Source organism: Harpia harpyja, chromosome 19, assembly GCF_026419915.1.
Source record: "Harpia harpyja isolate bHarHar1 chromosome 19, bHarHar1 primary haplotype, whole genome shotgun sequence".
Classification (NCBI taxonomy): domain Eukaryota; kingdom Metazoa; phylum Chordata; class Aves; order Accipitriformes; family Accipitridae; genus Harpia; species Harpia harpyja.
This window is the reverse complement of record NC_068958.1, coordinates 389,735-410,801: the sequence shown is the minus strand read 5'-3', so window position 1 is coordinate 410,801 and position 21,067 is coordinate 389,735.

The following is a 21,067-nucleotide window of genomic DNA, read 5'->3' as shown; positions in this document are numbered from 1 at the left end:
CCTGTAACTCTGGTTTTCTCTCGTTGTTTAGGTCCCCCATTTTTATTGTGGGGCAGGCTGTAAGGAACAAGTCAAGAGGTGAAGTGACTTAGCACCACAGTACAAGTTCAGTCCACCATGCCGGTCCAGCAGTAGTGTCTTCTCACTGAGAAGATTGGTTGATCAAGGGCTTCTCAGTGGTGCCAGGTATGAAACCAAGCAAGGGTCCATTTGGGTTGGAGTAGCCATGCTAGGCAGGAGCATCCATCTTGGACAGGGAGACCACACGTGCATCAATAAAACACCAGTGACAATGGCACTAAGGACAGCTGGCACAGAGCCACCTGTGTCTGTACTATTCATCTCAGTCTGCAGAAACATTGGCCACATGGAAAATGCATAGTGGGAATGGTTCCCTAATTACATTAACTTCCAAACCATGCTGGGGAATTGAAGGGAGAATGCTAGCTGGCCTAAGCCAGAACTGTGCCAAGGACCACAGTTCAACAGTAGGTAGGAATGAATTCCAGCACCCTGAAGTGTTTAAATACTGGCATAAATGTAGCCTGTATTGACACTTTCCATCCCGTGTCATTTTTTCCCCTGGGTAAAGGGGACTCAGCAGCATCCTCCCCCAGAGGCAGCTGTGGGTACCTCCTACAAGCACTCATGCACTGTGCTCCATCTATGGCACAGCTCTCAGCCACAGCACAGCTGATGTAGTTGTGTCTAGTAATATCTTTGATGAAGAATCTTTGCCTTCAGTGAATATACAAGATGAGTGTGATTTTTGGAGGCTGTGGGAGTGCCATGGGACAGAACTGTTTCAGACTGAAAGTTATTATTGGAGACTGTGTGTAGGGTTAGGGGTTAAACATGAATTTGTATTTTATAAAAGCGCTTCTCCTGCACTGACTTGTCAAATATTGACCTCAGGGTCCTATATTTCCCATATTAGATTGATCATCTCACATATTCTGCTAAAATAAGATTTCAAAACCTGGTTTAGGTGCCTGTGATGTCACCAGGAAAAATATGGAAAATCCTAACCCCAAGTCCTGACTGAAATAGCAAAGAGGATATGGTATTTAAATCTTTCTTTTAAGATGCATTTACCATACATGCCTGCTGGATAAACAACATCTGAGATTTTATACTGCATTGGGATTCTTTGTGTGTTTTTTGGTAAAAGTTTCTGCGCCACATTTGAAGGCATTGGGTTTTTTCCCAAAACAGATATGGATGCCCGAATATAGTGCTAGAGATTTCACTGAGGCAATTCATTAATATGCTGATAAGAAAACAGGTTAGTCAATGCCTTCTTTAATACAAATGCCATATGAGAGGATATAAGACATAAAACCTGCATATATATATGCTTGATATTAAGTTGGACACTCAGCAAACTAGTCAGAAAATGTAATTGCAGCAGGGTGAAATGCAGAAAAGTGGTCTGTACAGCCACAGCCTCATCACCCATGGGGACATATTGTATCTGCCAGTCCTAATCCACTCCAAAAATCAGTGCTGAAAAGGCCAAGTCCCTTCTGGGCTTTAAACAAAGAAATCAGATGCAGAACGAGAACTACATCCATTTTGCAAAGATGAGTACTGGGTCATGGGTCTTTATATTTTTTTGTAAAGAAAACTTTCCTGAGATGGTTATTCCCATGAACAGCCAAAACACGCATCCTTCTGACAATATAATTTGAAACTCCAGAAACATCGTTCAGGATCAATCCCCTGTTTACATACAATCTTTATTTACTTTGATTTGGGGTTTTGGGGGGGGGGGGTGGTTTTGGTTTTGGTTTGGGTGTTTTTTTCTTAGCTCAAATTTTACAGCACTAAAAAAAAAAAAAAACCCTCAGTATTGATCCTTTAAGGTTAAGAACTTGGTGCACTTAAATTATTCTAACCCAGAGAGTTTGAAATTTATAGTCCCTCTTGAACCTCCCTGCCTCACCAGCTTCCTTGGGAGGACCCTGCTGCAGGCTGCACGCCAACTGCAGTAAAATTTAAAGAGGTGAGAGAGAAACTTCCCAGAAAATATAAACATTTCATGGAAATGAAATAAGTCTTCCCTTATAGGAACTCACCTCAGCAAGCTTTAGATAAATGGAAAGGTATTCAGAATTGTAAGTGGATATAAAGTGTGGTGTTTTAGATACATTTGTTTATGAGCAATGCAGAAATGCATATTGTCTTAAGACGGTAGAGTCAAAGAGCAAGGGGCTGTCAGTCCCCCTCCCCCTGTCCCGAGGTCAGCAGCGAGCACGAGAGCACAGGCTGCAGAGTGGGTTGGCTCTGGTTTATGCCTCCCTCCAGGGTGGATGGCAGCCGCGCACACCTTCGCCCCCCCGGCACCAATCCCCCGCTCGCTGTAGCCACAACACTTGAACTCATGACATCAATACACCCTGCGAGGGAGCCGAAATATTCCCCGAGTTCAGAGATGGGAGACTCAGAATAATAGCAACGAACAAGGCACTGGAAAGTACTCGCCTTCTGTGTCCGAGGTCTCTGGCTGACACAACACAGAAGGCTCACATGGCTGCACAATAACAACTGTGGAGAGAAATAAAGTGTGAGCATTAGAAGGGCTGTAAATTCCTCAGCCCCACTTGCTGGGCACCGGCTCCGGAGGCCTGCTCCTCTTGCAGCTTTTCGTGACCCACGTTTCCTCAGAAATCTCACCACGTCCGTGGAGGGGCTGGGAAGCTGCTGGGAAAATGACATGCTGGAAGCAAGAACAGGGATTTCAGAAGGGAACCTTTTTGCCTGGAATGTGCTGGAGAATTCAGGTCCAGTGATGGCTCAGAAATGCGAGGGGTTTGATGCACATCCAGTGCTGCTGTCTTCCTGAAGGTCTCTGTCATGACCTCAGAAGAAACCTGCCAAATGGATCTAAATATTGCTTTTCTGGCCGTCCTTCTCACACAGTCACTCGTTCATTCAACAGTGACTTATGCGAAGGTAAATATCATGTAGGTGTGTGCAGTCCCAGCCTCATGGGCCCGCTGCCAGGTAGCGGAGTGTTTGCTCACACTGCGCTCTACCCCAAGCAGCAGCTTTTCCTTGTAAATGCTTAACTGACTCCGAAGTGTACCCACAAGAAACCATACGTTCACTTCTGTACATGCACAGAAATCACAGATAAAGTCATGCCCTTATCAGGCTTGTCACACATAATAGGAAATATAGGAAGGGAAAGCTGATGCACTGGATAAATCATGCAGTTTTACCAACAGTTCCCAAGTTTTTAAAAACATTTAGCAAAGTCTCTGCAGTTTAATCCTTCTAAGGTTTCCTGTGTCACTCAGTGAATTTTAACTCTATGCTACTGCTGCAGACATTGCTTATGTGGATGTGTTTCTGTGAGAATTAACATCAGTGAAAGCAGAGAAGTGATGCTGCACTCCAAAATGCCATTGAGTGTCACAGGACAGGTGCTCGGGATGTTCTGACGCATAAAACAAGGTAATTGCTGTCCTTCAAACTCCAAACAGGGATATCAGCTAAGGAAGAAAGAAGGCAGAAGCTTCTGAAATACAGATCAAGCCAATGAGCCATGCAGTTTGGAGATGCCTGCGACTGAGCTTTTGGAAGTTTCTGTGTAGGAAGGCAGCATGTGAGAGTCTGTCTTTGAAATCAAGCTGGAAATTTTCTCCATGTTTCTTCCACAGTTGGAAAAGCTCTAACTATTTTCTAGTAAACACACATACACATACATACACACACCATGGCTGATTCTGGGGTAAAAGCGCTGAACTGGGAAGACAACAGTGAGTTCTGCTGTGGGCCCAGTAGCACCCTCTCCATAGTACTGGGTTGATTACTTCAGGTCTCATTCACATTTGAAAGAAATTGTGTGAATTTGACCTTGGTTGCAGCTGACTCTGTCTCAAGCTCTTAATCTCTGTGATCCTTGGTTCCTGTTCAGTCAAGCAACACCAGTTGTATTCTCACTCCTTGTCTTACCTATTTAGCTGCGCACCTCAGGACAAGGGACTGCCTTCTACTCCTGTGTTACAAATATCCAAGGACCCCTTTGTCTTGGTCAGGGCCCCTGAATTCTGCCCTTATTATGATTGCCACTTGTGCATTATGAGAGCCGATTAGGCCACGAATTGGATGTTAACGATGTAAAATAAAAAGAAGCAAAAAGTCACAAAGCCTGGCATTTCCACACATTGTAACCGACTGGAATGGTTTCTGAGGTTGGGTTTTCCTTTCCGAGTTGTTTCTACAAAAATGTAAAAAAACGATTCATTTAGAAATTTAAACCCATGCAATATTTGGGCATAGGGAATACATTCTGTGATTATTCAGCTCAGATTTTTTTCTAGAGGTTTTTTTTTTTTTTCCTTTTCGAATGTTTGTTTCTTACATACCAGCCCACCTCAGACAAGTCCTTGCTCAGCAATTGAAAGCTGGCTTCACGTTTACTGGCATGACTAAGAGTTTTCAGAAAGTTCTTTTTAAAGGAGTTTTAAGAGACAATAAGCAGCAAGCTTGAAGAAAAAGTTGTCAAAACACACATATGGAAAGGAGACAGTGTCACCCCACTCCTTGTGCATGAAATTGTGGGGAATGACCCTAGGGAGAAGCATCACAGGCCATAAATCTTCATTTTAATCTTTTAGCCAAAAGCCATATCTTTCTAGTCAGCTAATCGCATTTTGACAGGGTGTGCAGCTGAATTTCTGTAAAAGTGAAGTAAGGGATACTACAGGAAGATTCAGTAGTTTAGAGGCAAAATTCTTCACACCAATGCCTTTGAAATGGGAGCACTAGTGTTTTACGTCTGCTCTCTCAGAAAAGCTTTATCGTCCACAATTTATTTTAGAAGTTTTATGAGTGAAGTTACAGATCAAACAAGGATGTCATTGCTTTAGCCAAAAGCAGACAGGGTACAGACAGAGGGGTTTGCAATGCCCCCCTGCCCTCCCCATTCCTTGTACTTTAAAATTTAAACCTGCAGCCTCTTTGCAATCACAGTGCTGTCCCCAGCCTCCATCAGGGCTCTTTCACAGCCCTCCATCAGTCCTCACCGTACCAGTAGTTTGCATCCCGGGCTGCCTCCGGTTCTGTCATTCCCTGCACCCTGGACCACTACCTCCCAGTGGGGGCACAGCCCACAGATGCAGGTCTCCAGCAGAGACAGGCATGTTACTTTAATGGCTTGAATAATCTGTGCCTGTGTTGGCAAAACCCAGCTTGAGACCTGTGCTGGATGTCTGACAGCCCTCCACCTCACCGGTGTGACCTTCCCTGGACAAAGGAGCTCTAACAGAGAAGGGTGAGGACCCCAGTGCTGGCAGATGGGCACACAGACACCCAAACGCATGGCTAGCAAGGGTCTGTTAAAGAGCAGCAGCCTCAGTGCCTGAGCTGCCCACAGAGTCATAGCCAGAGCGGTACCTTTCCCCAAAGCCAATCAGCCCACTCATGTACACTATTTCTCTTGGCCTTTACTCCATGCTTATGCTTGTGTTTGTTCACTTTCTTTGCATTTCTTCTAATGAGATGGAGTAACTGGTTACCCTTGTGGGCCTGGCCCAGAGGGGTTTCCTGTGAGCACAGAGGACTAGACATGTATGGGTTCTCAGGAACATGTTTTAGCATTTCTGAGAAGTCATCACTTACAAATTCTACTGCGAAGGCACAGGCAACCCCTGAGTGTGAGCATTGCATGAGAGGTGAAAGAAGCCAGGGCTTGCTGTCACTGTTTAATGTATCTGCAGTATCCTGAAGGCATGCATGGAGGAGGCAGAGGGATAGCAGCAATGCTGCAGCTTCACTCTTTTTTTGTGACATATTACATCCAGAAGAGAAAGAATTGCCTTGTAGGGAGCATAAATCAAGGGCTGCTTTCAGCTTTTAAAATAAGGTAAAGTTTGTATGAATATAATTATAGCCTCTGATGCAAATAAAACAAGATGTGACAGATACAGAAGGCTGCCACTACTAAGCTACTGCTATAAAACTTCAGTAAGTGACTAGCAGTTGGCAGGAAGTTCAAAGAAGATTTTACTCTCCCCTGACATTGATATTGTGTCTAAGATGTCTCTTTTTAAAGCTTTTTGTTGAATTTTATATACTTTTTAAAACAATGATTAGTTAGGATTGCCTTGAGCTGCATCATTTAAGCCAAATTTATTGATTCCAAAGTACCAAATAACTTTCTTCAGTCACCAAAAAACAAAGGTATGTTCTTTGTGGTATTTGTTTCTTGACAGTGATGTTACATTTTCATAGAACAAACATATATTCTATTTTCCAAATTCAGACTAGTTGAGGTTAATATTTAACTTCTCCCGAAAGCCAGTCTTACTGAACCTCTCTGAAAGACTACTTTACTCTCCATGTCCCACAGACAAATACATGGAGCTTCTATACATACACACAAACATGTATGTTCACCCAGCAGCAATGAAGAGTTCAGTTCCCCCACCCCCTGAACAGCTCCCCATGGCTACTTGGACCCTAAGACAAGAGGAGCTGTCCTGATCCCCCCAGCTTGGGATGTCCCCAGACCACTATCTTTGGAGTCTGAGAAGGTACACCTTGGGAAGAACTGCTATTTGCGTGTTCTGGTCTTATGGCCTTTCGTCAACATCCATGACAGCCGCTGTCAGAAACAGGACCACAGCCTTTGGGTCCGATCCAGTATGGCTGGGCACCCCAGTGATCATTAGTGCCAGGCTTCCAGGCAACTGCTCTGACCAGTAGCCTTTATTTCTCTTCCATCAGCAAGATGCAGTTTCATATGTCTTTTCACGAAAATACTCGTCTATAATGAGGCATTTCAGAATTTGCAGCTGTAAATTCCAAAGTGTCCTTGAGTTTGGGTTGTTTTTTTTTTTAATAGCGTGCTTTCCTTATATGTGTTCAAATATGTGGGCAATGTTCTCTATAAGGTGTGCAGGTTTCATAAATAGATACAGCAACATTATTTATATGCCAGGTAAAGTAGTATCAGGTACACAATATCTAGAGGACTGTCCTGTCAGGAATTTGCAGGATTTAGGGATTCTGCTTCCCTCTCTGTTAGAAGTTACCCAACTGTTCCCCATTTGACTGCTAAGATACTTGCCAAGTAATCAATCACCATGAGTCCTCACAAAGATAACGTTCTGAGCAAGAGTAAATTATAATGATGAAGTCTCCAAGGGAGTATTTAAGCAAACTATAATTACAAAAGGTTACTATCTATGACACTTTCAACTGCATATTCCTTATCACCAAGTCTCCTACAATTTGTAACCTTAATTTATAGCCTCCTGGGCTACATTTGTCTTACAAGTTCCAAACTTCTCTGGTCTGACCCCTAAAATGCTCAGAAATTAGGTTGCCTGATATACATTCTATGTTTTGTAAGGCCAGATGCTGTAAGGATCATAATCACCATCACCATAGTGGTGATTTAATAAGCAGAGATGCATAATTGACATAGAGGTTTGCAGCCATGGGTTGCATTGCTTTTACTTCAATGAATATTTATTTTGTTGGCACACATTTTCCCCTTGCAAATAGAGCATGGCGCTGGCTGCATTGTTCTTCAGTAGTATCTCTCTGCCTCTCTGTGACAGCCTCTCTTTTTGTGTGGTAGATGACCTTTACATCTCAGGGATGTAACACACAGGTGCGCCATGCCGTGTGATGCCATCTTGGAAAGGTTACTTGTAGGCACAGCTATTCCCTGCCCAGGCCGTGCCATCTGCATGCTCAGAGCAACATAGAACAAAGCATCAGTTTTTGCTCCCTAAGTGGGGGAGTTCTTACTCTTCATCCTGGGACAAGGTTTTCTATGGTGAACTAATTCCAAACAGAACCCTTCCTTTTGTCACCTGGATGCAGCAATTCCCCACGTCACTAAAGCAGATCTTTCCATACAGTGTCATGCACATACGTCAGCATCAATTCTGCCCTAGCAAATTTCTCTGAACTGTTAGAATGGGCCCTCAGAGCTACACAGGACACAGAGAGCGCCTGCACAAAGCTATTTGGATGAGTCACTCCCAGAGGGGAATTAGAGTCTTGATGCCACTCAATGCAAATGTCAGCTTTTGTGCTGACAGACTAGGAAGGTGGTGCCTATAAATCTCTGATCAGAGACAACTAGAATCACAAATTGGAAGATCCTGCAGAAACCCATCCAGGCACCCACAGGCTTGACATTTCTGCTCCATTGCCTTTACTAGTGTTAACCCTAAAGCCAAACTCCAGAAGGCAGGTGTCTCACCTCAAGCTGCACAGCATAGTGGATGCAGGGAAGGATAGGAAAACTAAGAGCTTGCATGGGTCAACATGCTGGTTTAAATCTCAGGTATAATAGAAGCTGTATTGTTATTGTTTGTCTGTCTTAGGTCATTGCAGCAAAAGCGAGGGGAACATTACCATGTGAAAAATGGGATACATGACATAAGAGATGGTCATACCAGTTCCTGCCATTCTCCTTTATCTCTCGCTACTGCAGGCCATTTAGTCTTCACCTCCACTGCAATTGTGAGAGCCATCTAAATCATAGCTGCTTTCACTCTGACTAATATGACTTTCACCAAGACATTTGCTGTTTTGAGCATAATAAAGTTTTGCAAAATGCCCTTTTTTTTCAACCTTACTGAATAAGACTATCTAGTAACCTAATACTGGTCAGTGCCAAAGAGCAGGAAGTCTTCAGCACTGCCAGCTAAATGTCCCTCCCCACACCCCAGCAACTATTCTAGTCCGAGATGGTATCACAGATCTCCTGAAGGAATTAGAAACAGAGTCAGAGTGACAAAGGCAGCAGAGAACAGCCTTGGGCAAAGGAAAACAAGAAGATCTAATGCACCTACAGCATGACAGCTGGCAACAACTTGCCCGTTGATGCTGCCACTGCAGAAGCTGTGGGCCGGTGCTGGGAAGGCCATGTAGCAGCTGTGGTTCACACTGTTCAGTGAAACAATTAATGCAATCAATTACTTTCCAAGAATGTCTTGTCTAATGAATCACTGGGCCATTAACCTGAACAGTTGTAATGTATATTCCCAAAGTCAGTATTGCTTGAATAATCCCCAAGGGAATAATTAGAAGTACATCACATGAAGGAATGCGTAATGCATTACTGGATCCTAATAAATACAATGACTCCCTAGCATATTGTCAGTGATTTAGAAAGGAGTCAGTGGATGGAAGACAAAGAGGAAGATAGAGTGGCGAGATGTATGGGTAGCGATGTTAATACCTTGCTATGAGTTTAGAGAATTTGTGTATCTCTTTAATGGCATTAAAACTGAAGATGTGAAGCAGAGAAGGAAGGAAGTTATTTAAATTCAATGGTCAGATTGTTTCTAGATATGAGATTTAGTGCTCCCTGTGGCTAGCCTACCAGTCTGACTTGCTCCCTATTTATTGTAGATCCTGGTGTCTACATAATCCATACTTCAGTCATGATACTTCATGCTTAGGTTCCTTTCTAGTTAGCCAGGTAATTCCATCCTTGAAGCAACGCAAGCAGAGCTGGCTGAGTCATTCACACAAGGGATACTCCAGGCAGCAATTATGCATGAGAAAAGGCAAATTTCCCTTCCTCTGTCCAGGACAGGCTTCTAACACTATCCCAAAAGCCTCCATCCACCTTTGTGCCGCGGCACAAGGCACAGAACATTCACCCTCTATGTAATGTTTTAAAAATTATCTAGCCTCCCACACCTTTCACTACTATAGAAATTACAATTAGGTGGTTTGGGTCTATAGAGCATCCAGAGGAGACATGACCAACTTCTCCACAGTATGGATCGACATGCTCTTCCCCAAAGGATGCTAGCCATGAACAACACACACATGAGCCAGTTGACATCACCTGGGCTGGATGCCAGGGTCCTCTTTCTGACATGGCCCAGCAAATAGATAGAGTTGGACATAATAGAGCTATAGACACAGCAGAACGGTGCCTTAGTCTGTCTACCTCAGTTTCCCATCCTTATAAGCTATTATGGGTATTAATATTTGTATAGGTCAATATTAAGGACCAAGCTAAGCACTGTTACAGTCTGTATCCCTACACAATAAGAGCTGGTAGGCACAGTAGGATAGAGATAGGAGCAGCATAGGAGAAGACATGTTTATTTGAAAGCTTATTTGAAAATGGGAGAAGGCGGACACTGACTGGCAAAACTGACTGACTAGAGGTAGCGTCCCAGCCCTAATAGCAAGTGGGGTATGGCAGTAAGATGCTATAAACTGTGATGGACCATGGAGAGAAGTCAAGTAGCACACATCTGAGGCAGTGAAGAGAGCCAATGGAAGGATGAATAAAGAGCTCAGGTGAAAATTATCTTTGCAGCTTGGGCAGGGGGGCAGGAAAAGGAAGTCTAGAAAAGCAGGTTGCAGTATTGGAGTAGAAAATGATTAGAGCTTTAGTAAGAATTTTTAAATACTAAATCAAGTTGAAACTAATTAAAACAACAAGTGAATTCCTGCTATCTTTCCAGGTACCTACAAGTCTGCCTGTTAGGGCATCATCTTGTATCTACTTTTTTACAGTACAGGTAAATGATTTTCTGTCATCCTGTTTATATTCATTATGAGCCAGATGTAAAAAGTGCTGATGCCATGCCTGTCAAATTCACCAAACTATTCAGCAAACTCAGAGCTACTGCCTATGTGCATGGAGAAAACAAACTCAGTTCTGGGGGACTGTTCTTGTCTCTCAAATGTTCCATGAACTGTACACATCTGCTGGGTTTTCAAATGGTGATAGCAAAGTTCATTCCTGCTGAATGTTGGTACACAGTTGGATAACCAGCAGCCTGTTAAAGAAGCCTTATCCCACTTATCCTGCTTCCTTCCCTCTCTCTGTCCGCACCTCCCCACCCCCCCATTTATTTAATTTCAGATCAAATAGATCAATATGATGCTTGAGCCAAAGCTTTAAGGCAAGCACCTGGTCCTCCATAACAAGCAGAATCTTAGATGTTACTGTTGATATAAAGCTAAATCTCAAAGGGAGTTCCAACCCTAAAGGGCCTTTACCAGTGAGTTCATAGGATGGGGAACTGGTACCAGCTGAATGTCCAGGGCACATGAAAGGTTCTCCTACCAATGTTACTGGGGGGGGGAGAAGCCAAAAACAGGGAAAGAGAAAAAAATGAGGAGACATTTTTCAGCTGCTGAACTTTTACCACCATGTCTAGGGGAAAAGACATGTCCTGCCCTGCTCCATCAGACTTGCTCTGCAGTCTCCTGACTGCTTATCTCAAGGTGGTTAGAAATGTGGAGAGGTGCTGCTCTGGAACAACGAACACAGCTTTTCCTTGGAGCAGAAGCCCATGTCTGCACAGGGTCTGCCGACGATGCTGTGCTGGTGGGGCCTCAAAATCTCCAAGGGGAACAAGGTTGCCAGCCTAGCCCTGGGCAGGGGGCACGTCAACACTGTAGTCACCATTCCTGCACAATAATAGGGGGTGGGTGCAGGGACTGGAGCATCTGCATGTCCATGGCACTAGGAATCATTTATTACAAAATTAAGCTAAGCTGGCTCCTCATAAAATCCTTTTGGTGGAAAAGCTCCCTTTACACAACTAAGACTGTGAGAAGGCATAAATAATTCACTGTCCTGTATCTTTCTTACTGCAGAAAAGATTTCAGGTAATACTGACGTTATAAGAACATAAAACCAGAGATATACATCCACCATCCATGGTTTTTTCCTCATAAGGATGAAGAGTACATTAAGTGACCTTCCTTTCCAATAGGATAAGAAATCTAATGCCAGCTTAAGAAACTTAAAAGTTGTTAGCAGTTATATATTACTGGCAACATATTTTACACTAGGCAGCTATGAAAAAAAGTCATAAAAAATGCAATTAAATGTCTGAACTGTTGCTATTTTGGAAATTAAAACAACACACAGTATCCTTGCTGCAGCTTATATTACTTACTTATGACTTGTGCACAGTTATTTTCACCAGTTTAACCATGCTTCTTTTCCATAAAAGTCTGCTGTTAATAGGTCCTTTGGGAACCCTGAAAATAACAAGATCTGTAATAAAAAAATTAATAACACTGAGAGAAAACTCAAGTTAGAAAGGCTTTTTAGAGCACATTAAAGGTTCTATTTAAAAAAAAAAAAAAAGAAATATTTGCAGAGAAACACCCCAGTGCTCTGTAGCAGATAAATCTGAACTACCATTGCTGAGAAGTAAAAGAAGGGAAGTCCAGTCTTCAGGAGAGTGTCATGACTTTACTATGCGCGTGATTTTGTGTTTATTGAGAATACTACTAGACTCTCTGATGTTGCATTAAAGAATATTGTTCTCTTGATAAAATCATACATAATGATTATGGGGTGCCAGTAAACATCAGTCATGTTTACATTATTTCTACATATAAATTTTTCCTGTACATGAAAAATTCTGAAGGTAGCACTGCCCAATTCACTAAGCAGAAGGTAGAAATCAGATTCATTTAAGGTTACAAATATTCCAAATGGAGAACATAAACTAAGGGAGAGAAGGAAAGAGAATTATACAAACAAAACACATTACTGAATATTACCAACTGGTAGAATGCTGAATTCTGAACTTCTGTGGTTTCAAAAGATAATGGTTTGCCCTTCCCTGTTGTTCAGAATTTGTCACATATTTGTTTAACTGGGACGATGATGAAGGGGGTATATGTAGCAGGACTATGAAGAGGTCTAAAGATTTTACTGTTTCCAATGGAAATGGTAAACTGATAAGGCAGAAAAGGCAGCGTTCAGCATACATTTCTATCCCAAATGTGAGAAAAATTCACCAAAAAAGGTTATATTGATGGAAGGTGATGAAACAAATTTCATCAGAGTGAGTCTGAAGCTTACTAAAGAGCAATAATTGAAGTCAGATATTTTTAAATCAGCAAATCCAAATAATTTGCATCCAAGCATTCAAGAAGAAATAAGTAAAGATTAACTGGAACTTTCAATGCTAATTCTTTCAAGAGGCCTTTGAACCTTTGGCTGTCTGGAAGAAAATTAATTTTTTATTTAGAAACAGTATATGAAGTAGTCCAAGGGTTTGTAAGCCAGTAAAACCAGTCTTCAATTTCACCATTATTTTGACAATGGTTGAAAGTAGACTTAGAATCAGTGCCAGCAAAGTTAAATTTATAGAGAAAAATTCTGAGACTAAATCCATATTTTTTCCACATGGGTTGCTAAGATTGATACAAGTGCTGCTGAACAAGGCTTCACTACAATAACTGACTTGTTATAAGACAAAATTTTAATTTAGAAACAAAAAAACCTTGAAACAAAAGAATATGAAACATGTAAAGTGGATTGTAAATGGATAATGTCAAAATGTGTTTGTTAATAGGAAACCATTGCTTAGTAGGCATGGCTCTAGAAAGGAGCTGAAACTGTGTAAATTCAGGCTAAAATTAAGTCAGTCATGGTTTTCGGAGGTTTTTTTTTCCTTTTACTATGAGGAAAGCTAAGTAACTTATTGAGAGTTGTAGTGGACTTTCCCTAACAACACTTTCTTTCTATTGAGATTGTGTGTTCTTACTGAAATTAACTCTTTAGTTCTACTGTCATGACTTTCAGGAAGTCCCATGTCTTATGCTCTGTAGGAGGTTGAAGCCGTTGATTACCATGGTCCCCTACAATCTTTATAGATCGGTGACCAAGACACAGGATTCACCTGGCCAGCAACACTGCTACCTGTGTTTACTTTCCTCTGCTGCATATTTTCTTAGGCAGACATTTGCTTGTATAGTGGTCCTTCTGCACAGCAGTGCAAACATCAAGGACATACTTACAATTGTCATTCATGTCACAGGAGTCCAAAACATTCACACAACAGTGGTGTCAAAATACTAGCTTCTGAGAATAAAACTGCACATCACAGCTTCCCCACCACAGAGTTTTCCTGAAAGGTTTCTCACATACTCTCTCACTCATGGTCCACCCTTGCTGCATCCTCACTTGTTCCAATAAAATTGTCTGTAAGACTGCACCGTGAACTGAATCTTTGGAGTGACCTGGGTTAGAAATAACCCTCTTCAAAAAACATGTATAAAACAAATAGAGTTAAATTAAGGTTGCAATTGAATTGGGTAATTCCCAATAGCCCTCTCAGGGGCTACCCAAAAGCTGCAGTGTTACTTCCACCCCTTTTATCCTGACACAAACTGCTCCTAGCACCGGGGTTAGCTAAGGAGTAGCAGTCTAACTACTGCTGCATTTGGGAAAAGAGACAGAGGTGAACAGTTTTCTGTTTCACACTACTAACAAGCTTGGCTGGCATTTGTCTGGCAGACTGTGGTAGCTCTGGGATATTAACAATTACTTTCCCACAGACCATCAACACTTAATTCATCTACCTCTTTGCTGCCGATTCTAACCTAAGATTTCTGGATCTTCCTGGGAGTGTGGCAGGGGTTGATGCAAGCAAGCTGAATTATTTTGGCTGCTAATAAAAATTCTAACATTTGTACAAGTCTGCAATGATCACAAAAACGTACCTGCATAGTATATGCAGGAGAAAATAGAGCAATCTTTGATGGGTCTTCTAGTGTTGGACTTCATGGCTATTCCTGCTGCAGATACTGTTGCTGCCTTTCTCAGGATAGAAAACGTGAGCAGGATATGAGACAGGAGCAAAGCTGGGAAGTATCAGTCAGTAGGTCTCTCAGTATGCCCAGAGGAACCAGGGAGGGAATGAGATGCACTTAGAGAAGTGCTGGAAGCAAAATCCACTTCAGGAATAAATCAGTGGCCATTACAAAATGAGTAATAGTCTAACTACTTTCCCATCTCTCAACTGTTGTGGGAAACATGAGGCAGCTGTGGATGCATTACACATACTTCTTGTGTTTGAAGATTATGAGGATTTGTTACCACATCCTCCATTAGCCACTGAGGTTAACAGCGCTGAAAGCATGCAGGGAAACCCATGCTCTTGGTGGAGCGATGAAGGTGCAGCACTGTAAAAACACTCCTGTCTCATATGAGGGTGTGCAAGCCCTCTTTGTCCAGCCATTCTAGGGGAAAGGATCCCTCAGACATTTGAAAAACACGAAAAACCCACTGTAGAAAGGATGGTGTAACATGTTTGGAAAAAAAGTGATCTTCAGCAGCTGGGTGGTGAGAGGAGCACCACAGGGCATTTGTCTCCTCCTCTTCCCCAAAACGCCAAGTGCCCGTCCTGTCTCTTTTTGAAGCCAGAAGCAAAGCAAGGAAAAATCACATTTATGCTGGATCCTTTGGCTGTGGTCTGTGGTCAGGGTTTTGAAGCCTAGACAGACTCTATGTTTTATCATTCTTTTTTTTTTTTTTTTTTGCAGCCCTTCCTCTTAATCCAACATAACTACTCAAGCGATTAAAAATAATTACATGAACTTATCACACCCAAAAGAGGTCACTATCAGAAGCCAGTTTTGTTTATTCTTGTGTCATCCAGACTTTGTAATGTAAAACAATAATAGAAGAGCACTTTTGTAAAAGCACATGCAAACTCCTTGATGTGATGGAAACAACTCTGAGGACAAGCTGTAAAAGCCCAGATGTGTGAGAAGTCTTACTCTGCAGCCTTTTAAACTGCAGACTTTGGTGTGAGATATATTTTAATAACTAAAACACCCTCTGCAAAGATGAACAAAGACTAATAGACTACAGCATACTATACTGCCATTAAAGCTGCTATTTTTATTATTCATTATCCCAGCACCCCAAACGTGTCAGGCAACAAACAAATGTGAAAGAAAGTATTAACATACAGGTTACCCGAGGGAGAAAATTTAAGGATTGCCCTACTAATCCTGTTAAGCAAGAAACTTTATGTGATTTGAACTTTATTACAGTAGGCAATGAGAAGTGCTTACTAAATACTCATTGTACATGAGGTGGCCAAACATCTGGGTTTATAATTTTATAACCAAACATTGCTGGCAATGTTTATATAGTCCTGCAGCAGTGGCATCCAAGACCTAGATCTCTGACAGTTGATGTCAGCTTCTATGGACTCAGAGCAAAACATTGGTACCAACAAAATTAAAAGATTAAATGATCATGGGTTATTGAAACTTTCTCTTGTTCTAAAGAACGTTGTGTGTAGCTGAGAACTGCCTTGCTACATGGAGAAGCAAAATGGTTAACTAGTGAACTGACATCTGGTGCTCCAAAAGAGCCAAGAATGTTACTGCAGAGGTCACAAGGTGAGTTGCATAGTCCCCGAATAAAATGAACCAGGAGATTTCACGTACAGAGTATCACATTTCTGAGCATATTCTTGACATCTTGTCATATACACATCACCACTGTTATAAATGGGTCGTAATAGCAGTTCCCTTTGAATGCAGTGCTTAAACATACAGTATTCTTCCAACAAATTCCCTGGTTTTGAAGAGATTTGAAAGCCATATATTTTTAAAGCAATACGCTCAATATGAATGAATAACAAGTCCCTGCAAGGTGTAGACAATGACTAACCAATGGAGGCAAAGACATTTGTACAATTTCTCCCATCTTTTTATTTGATTTTTCTATTCATCTACACATCTACCTGGCAAAACTGACAGCAAGAGAGAAGCATTATCTATGGAAACTGTTTTTGAAATTATGAGGACGTAAATGCTCTTTGAGCTCTTAATGGTATTTAAATGGAAGAAATACACTCCATGTGCTGCAGAGCAAAACCAGCACACTGCAGAAGCCAAGAGAGAACAGACATGGCTTGGTGTGAAGGCCTTGGCCAAGAAGCACGGCTGGCAATGACAGTCACTGTCTGCCACCCCTTCGCCTGCCCTGTACCTCCCTGTGCTCCATGGGTGTCTCAGTCTGTCCAACAGCAACGGCTGTGCACCCATTAATACCCCAGGTACTGAAGTAAAACCAGCAGTAACACCACAAGCACAAGGTGAAACGCATTCATTTTTTCTTATGGGAGAAATTTAAAGTAATATATTTGGGGTTGCATTTGTGATGCACTGAGTGCAGAGAGTTTGCTGTGCTGGTTCTGCTGATATACAGTAATTACCTGAACTGCGATCATGTAATCATGTGACTGAGCAGTTTGTCTTATTTAATACGGGTGTATAAATACTAGGCTGTTTATAACCTAGCTGCTGGAGACAGCCCTCAATTATCATCTAATTTCACCTTTCCTTTTGTGACTAATTGCTGTGCAGTCACAGCTGGCATTCATGAAGAAATGCCAAGAGTATAAAAACCCCTTTCTACCCTGCTGATGAGGTGGCTGAAAAAACTTTCACTGGGTGGTAAGGAGGAAGAGAAGAGAGCACACTTCTCTGGATGGAACAGTGAAAGCAAAGCCAAGACTTGTAGTGCAAGATTATATTTTTTATTATATCATCTGATACAATAGGATCAGACAAGCTTCTGGGTACACAGGCATTCTTCATGTCTGAAATAGCAGCATATGAGAGACAACAGAAGAGAGAAATTCAAATTGGAGAGGAGAGGCAAGGTGAGGTGAAACCTTCTCCTCCATATGATTCTGGCAGTCGGACACTCCATGTGTCTCATCTGATTTTCCTTTGCAGTGCTAGTTTCTTCCTAAACACACTGCTTAGGGCTTATCCTACCAGAAGCAACAGTTTTTAATATCGCTAAAGATGTGAAAGAAACCGTGGATCTTATTTCTTTCACTGTTTAAAATCTGCTGAGTATCCCATGAATTCCATGGGATGACCAAGGCAAAAAGCCTTTCCTGTCCTCAGCTGCATTTGTTCTTACATTATGAGAAAGGATAAATGTGAGAGCATGATTTTCTGTGGACTTTTTTGACTTCTCATTATTACATTCTCTCTTCTTCATCTCTTCTCTTAACAAAACCAAGTTATATACAGTAAAATTGAACCCTTTTTGTTGCCTGCCTCTGGACTCATTGGTCTTTGTATTGTATCATTTTAAGAATGAGAAGGGGACAGAGTAGCCCTAGAGCTTGGATCTGAGTAATGCAATCATAACAGTTTTTAGTTTGTTTGCCTAATTTTTATTTACCATTTTTCCTTGACTAAGGGCTGCACTTTCTCTGCAGAATTTGCTCTCCCAAACCATCTGTTCTCCTTCTTGCCAGCAGCCAAAATATATTCTCACTCCTCTAAGTCTGAGGGCACCCAGGCATCCTACATCCACACTATCTGCACTTCCAGAGATTTTACATTGCACTGACTCTGCAGACTTACTTGAATGCCACTAGCACCTGGTGAGCCCTCCAAGAGTGTGATCATAGTCTAAACAACATCATCTCTCTGTTGTGCTTTTGCATCTATTTCCTTTGCTGTAAGCCTTCTGTCACTAGCAGCAGCAATGCCAAAGGCACCTTATCACCAAAGTAAATTGTATTTTCTCAGAAAGTATGTCAGTAGAATACTTCAAAGCCACATTCATTATAAAATTCATACTTGATCCCAGATAGTGTCCCTTAGGAAGTTCATGTGTATTTGTTCCAAATTGTCTTTTTAGTTCAGTTTCTCTGTAACATTTTCTCTGGCAATCTGACAACATCTACTGACCAGCAGTGACACTACAAATCCAACAAGTTATTGATGGTTTTATGAGTTGTAGCTAAGAGACATCAATTCAGCTAAGGTGTAAATAGCCTTCATGGGCCTCATAAAGTCACCTCTAACATCTGCTCTGCTTAATGCAAAAGGCTGAGGGGAAGCATTGCAGTTCCAAGCCTCTGTCACAGGACCGGGGTACTAGCCAGCGATGACTGCAATATGATAGATACTCATTTGCATATGCCAACAACTACCCTGAGTGCTGAATAAATGCTGGAAGACATGACAGGGCCGTTTCAGTAGAATGTCAGGGATCAGCTATAAATTGTAATTTGACTACTTTTCAGGCTTATGATAAGGGAGACTAGCTAGAATTTTACTCTGCTAAACACACCTTTCTTCCCTGTGATACCAATAGTGAACCACCAGAGTTAAACTACCCAGGGCAGTCTCCTTACAACAGGCCTAAGCCAAGAGTGACCAAGACTTGCATTTTGTGAGAAAGCAATGAGGATTAGACTGGACTCTTTCACAGCGCATCCATCTACTATCCATAAAAAACGTTTAGCAAAGCCTTTTTTTTTCAAGCTTACTAGCTATTTCATTCTTGCAAAAACATTTCCAACTCAGTAACTGCCTAAACAGAAAAAAATCTGCTATATGGTTAAAACAAGAGCCATGCAGGAAAAGCTATTTTTCTAGCTGCAGTGTGGCAGGAGTCCTGTTGGTAACATCTGTAGTTTTACCCATGGTGAAATGATTGGTTAAGGAGACTATGTGCCTGTTTTTTCCACCACAGTACAGTCCATTTCCAATCCACTCTGTGCTAAGATCTGAGGGTGCAGATCCCTCCCAGTGTTTTGGGTTTGTACTGGGAGCTGGCTCTTCATCACCACTGCTTTCTGAATATCTATTGTCAACGCTGACAAATGTGCAAGTCTGCCTTCAAACAAGAACTGGAAATATTACTGGGATTATCTTGCATGTCAATGTCACTATCCAGTCACTTAACAATCACTCAAAGAAATGATATAAAATATCACTTTTTTACATAGATGAATAATAGAGTGTTTGTCAGTCACTTCTAGGCTGACTGAGCCCCTTTAACTCTCTGAAACTAGAGTCCTTTTTTTTTTCTAAACCTCCCGAGAAAATGTTGACAAAACAGGCAATTTTCTGTAATTTCTCTGTGAGCTTCTGTCAGCACGAGAGGCAGTCAGAACCCGCTCATTTCAGATAACACCATGGGGTAACCTTTGACATCCACCCCCTCGCTGCCTTCGGAGGCTCCTCTAAGTGCAACAGTTGTGTCTTTCAGGTTGCAGGATGCAGGCCCACAATTTGGGCTCTTGTTTGCTGAAGGCAGCCTTTGTTTCCCAGCTGACTAAGAAGCTCTTATAAAAGGGATAAGAAATGTAGTTAATAGCTTGAGAGTGGCCTAATCATCGGCTGCTATTACCCCTCCAATATTAGGGAGGATGACAGACCTATCAATAACAGAGCCCCAGGTGAGGTACGGGAGCTGATAACGTGAACTTTGGCTTGATCTTTGCTCTGCAGAGCACAGCACTTATTTGAAAGAGAAGCCAGCATCTATTTTTTTCTTCATATTGTGCCAAAAATCATTCAGCTGAGCAGCTTTTGTTGTGTTTTTCTATCTTAAACCACAGTGATTTGACCGATTTCATTTATAAGCAAAGATGAAAACTTAAGAACTCTCCTATCAGACCACGTAAGCTGGAGATAACACACCTGTGTGCTTGTGTCCACTTACGTGATGGTAAAATGAGAAAGCAGGTCTCCATGTGCTCCTTGTCTTTATACACATGTGAGTGCAGTCACATACGTACAGAGATTTGCACACGCATGCATCACACACATACTGGTTTCCAAGCAGTTAGTGCTTCCTCGAGTAAACAATGTATGAAAGCTAAACATACAGCAAATGCACCATAATACCATTTTAGGGTCATGACAAACCAAAAACACAAGCAAAAGCTACAGACTAGTGCAACTGGATATACTCTTGGTTGAAAACAAGGCTTGGACACACTGTACAAGAGTCTCTTTTAGTATCATATAATCTCAGAAGTTATTAGCCTGGATCCAGTCTCCGTACATCCCAGTGGCCAGCACTGCCTGTTTAGGAGGAAGTGCAGGAGCTCTGCATTAAGAGGCAGGAGAGACATCGTATCTTTCTTGCTCCATATTAAGTCACATGCTACCCACTATTTAAAGGTACATCTTCCACATGGGTCTTTATCAACAATATTCATACAGCTCTTGTTAAAATCTGGATATGAAGAGCTTCCTGTGTTGCTGAGCTCCATACCCCTGTGTGTGTTCAGTCACAGTGAAAGTCTTCCTGTTCTGGAGATACAGGACAAGAAAGCCACATTCCCCTCCAGATCTTTGTCTCAGCTCCATGTTCTCATCTCATTCTTGGAAAGCATAGATCACAGTGCTGGACAATCAGTAAGTGTCCCTCAAAAACATCTCTTACTGGTGCTCAGGGTACACTGCACTAAGGCTGGAAATGGGACCTCTATCCTGGTGTCAGAGTGGGGAAGGTACATTTCAGAGTACG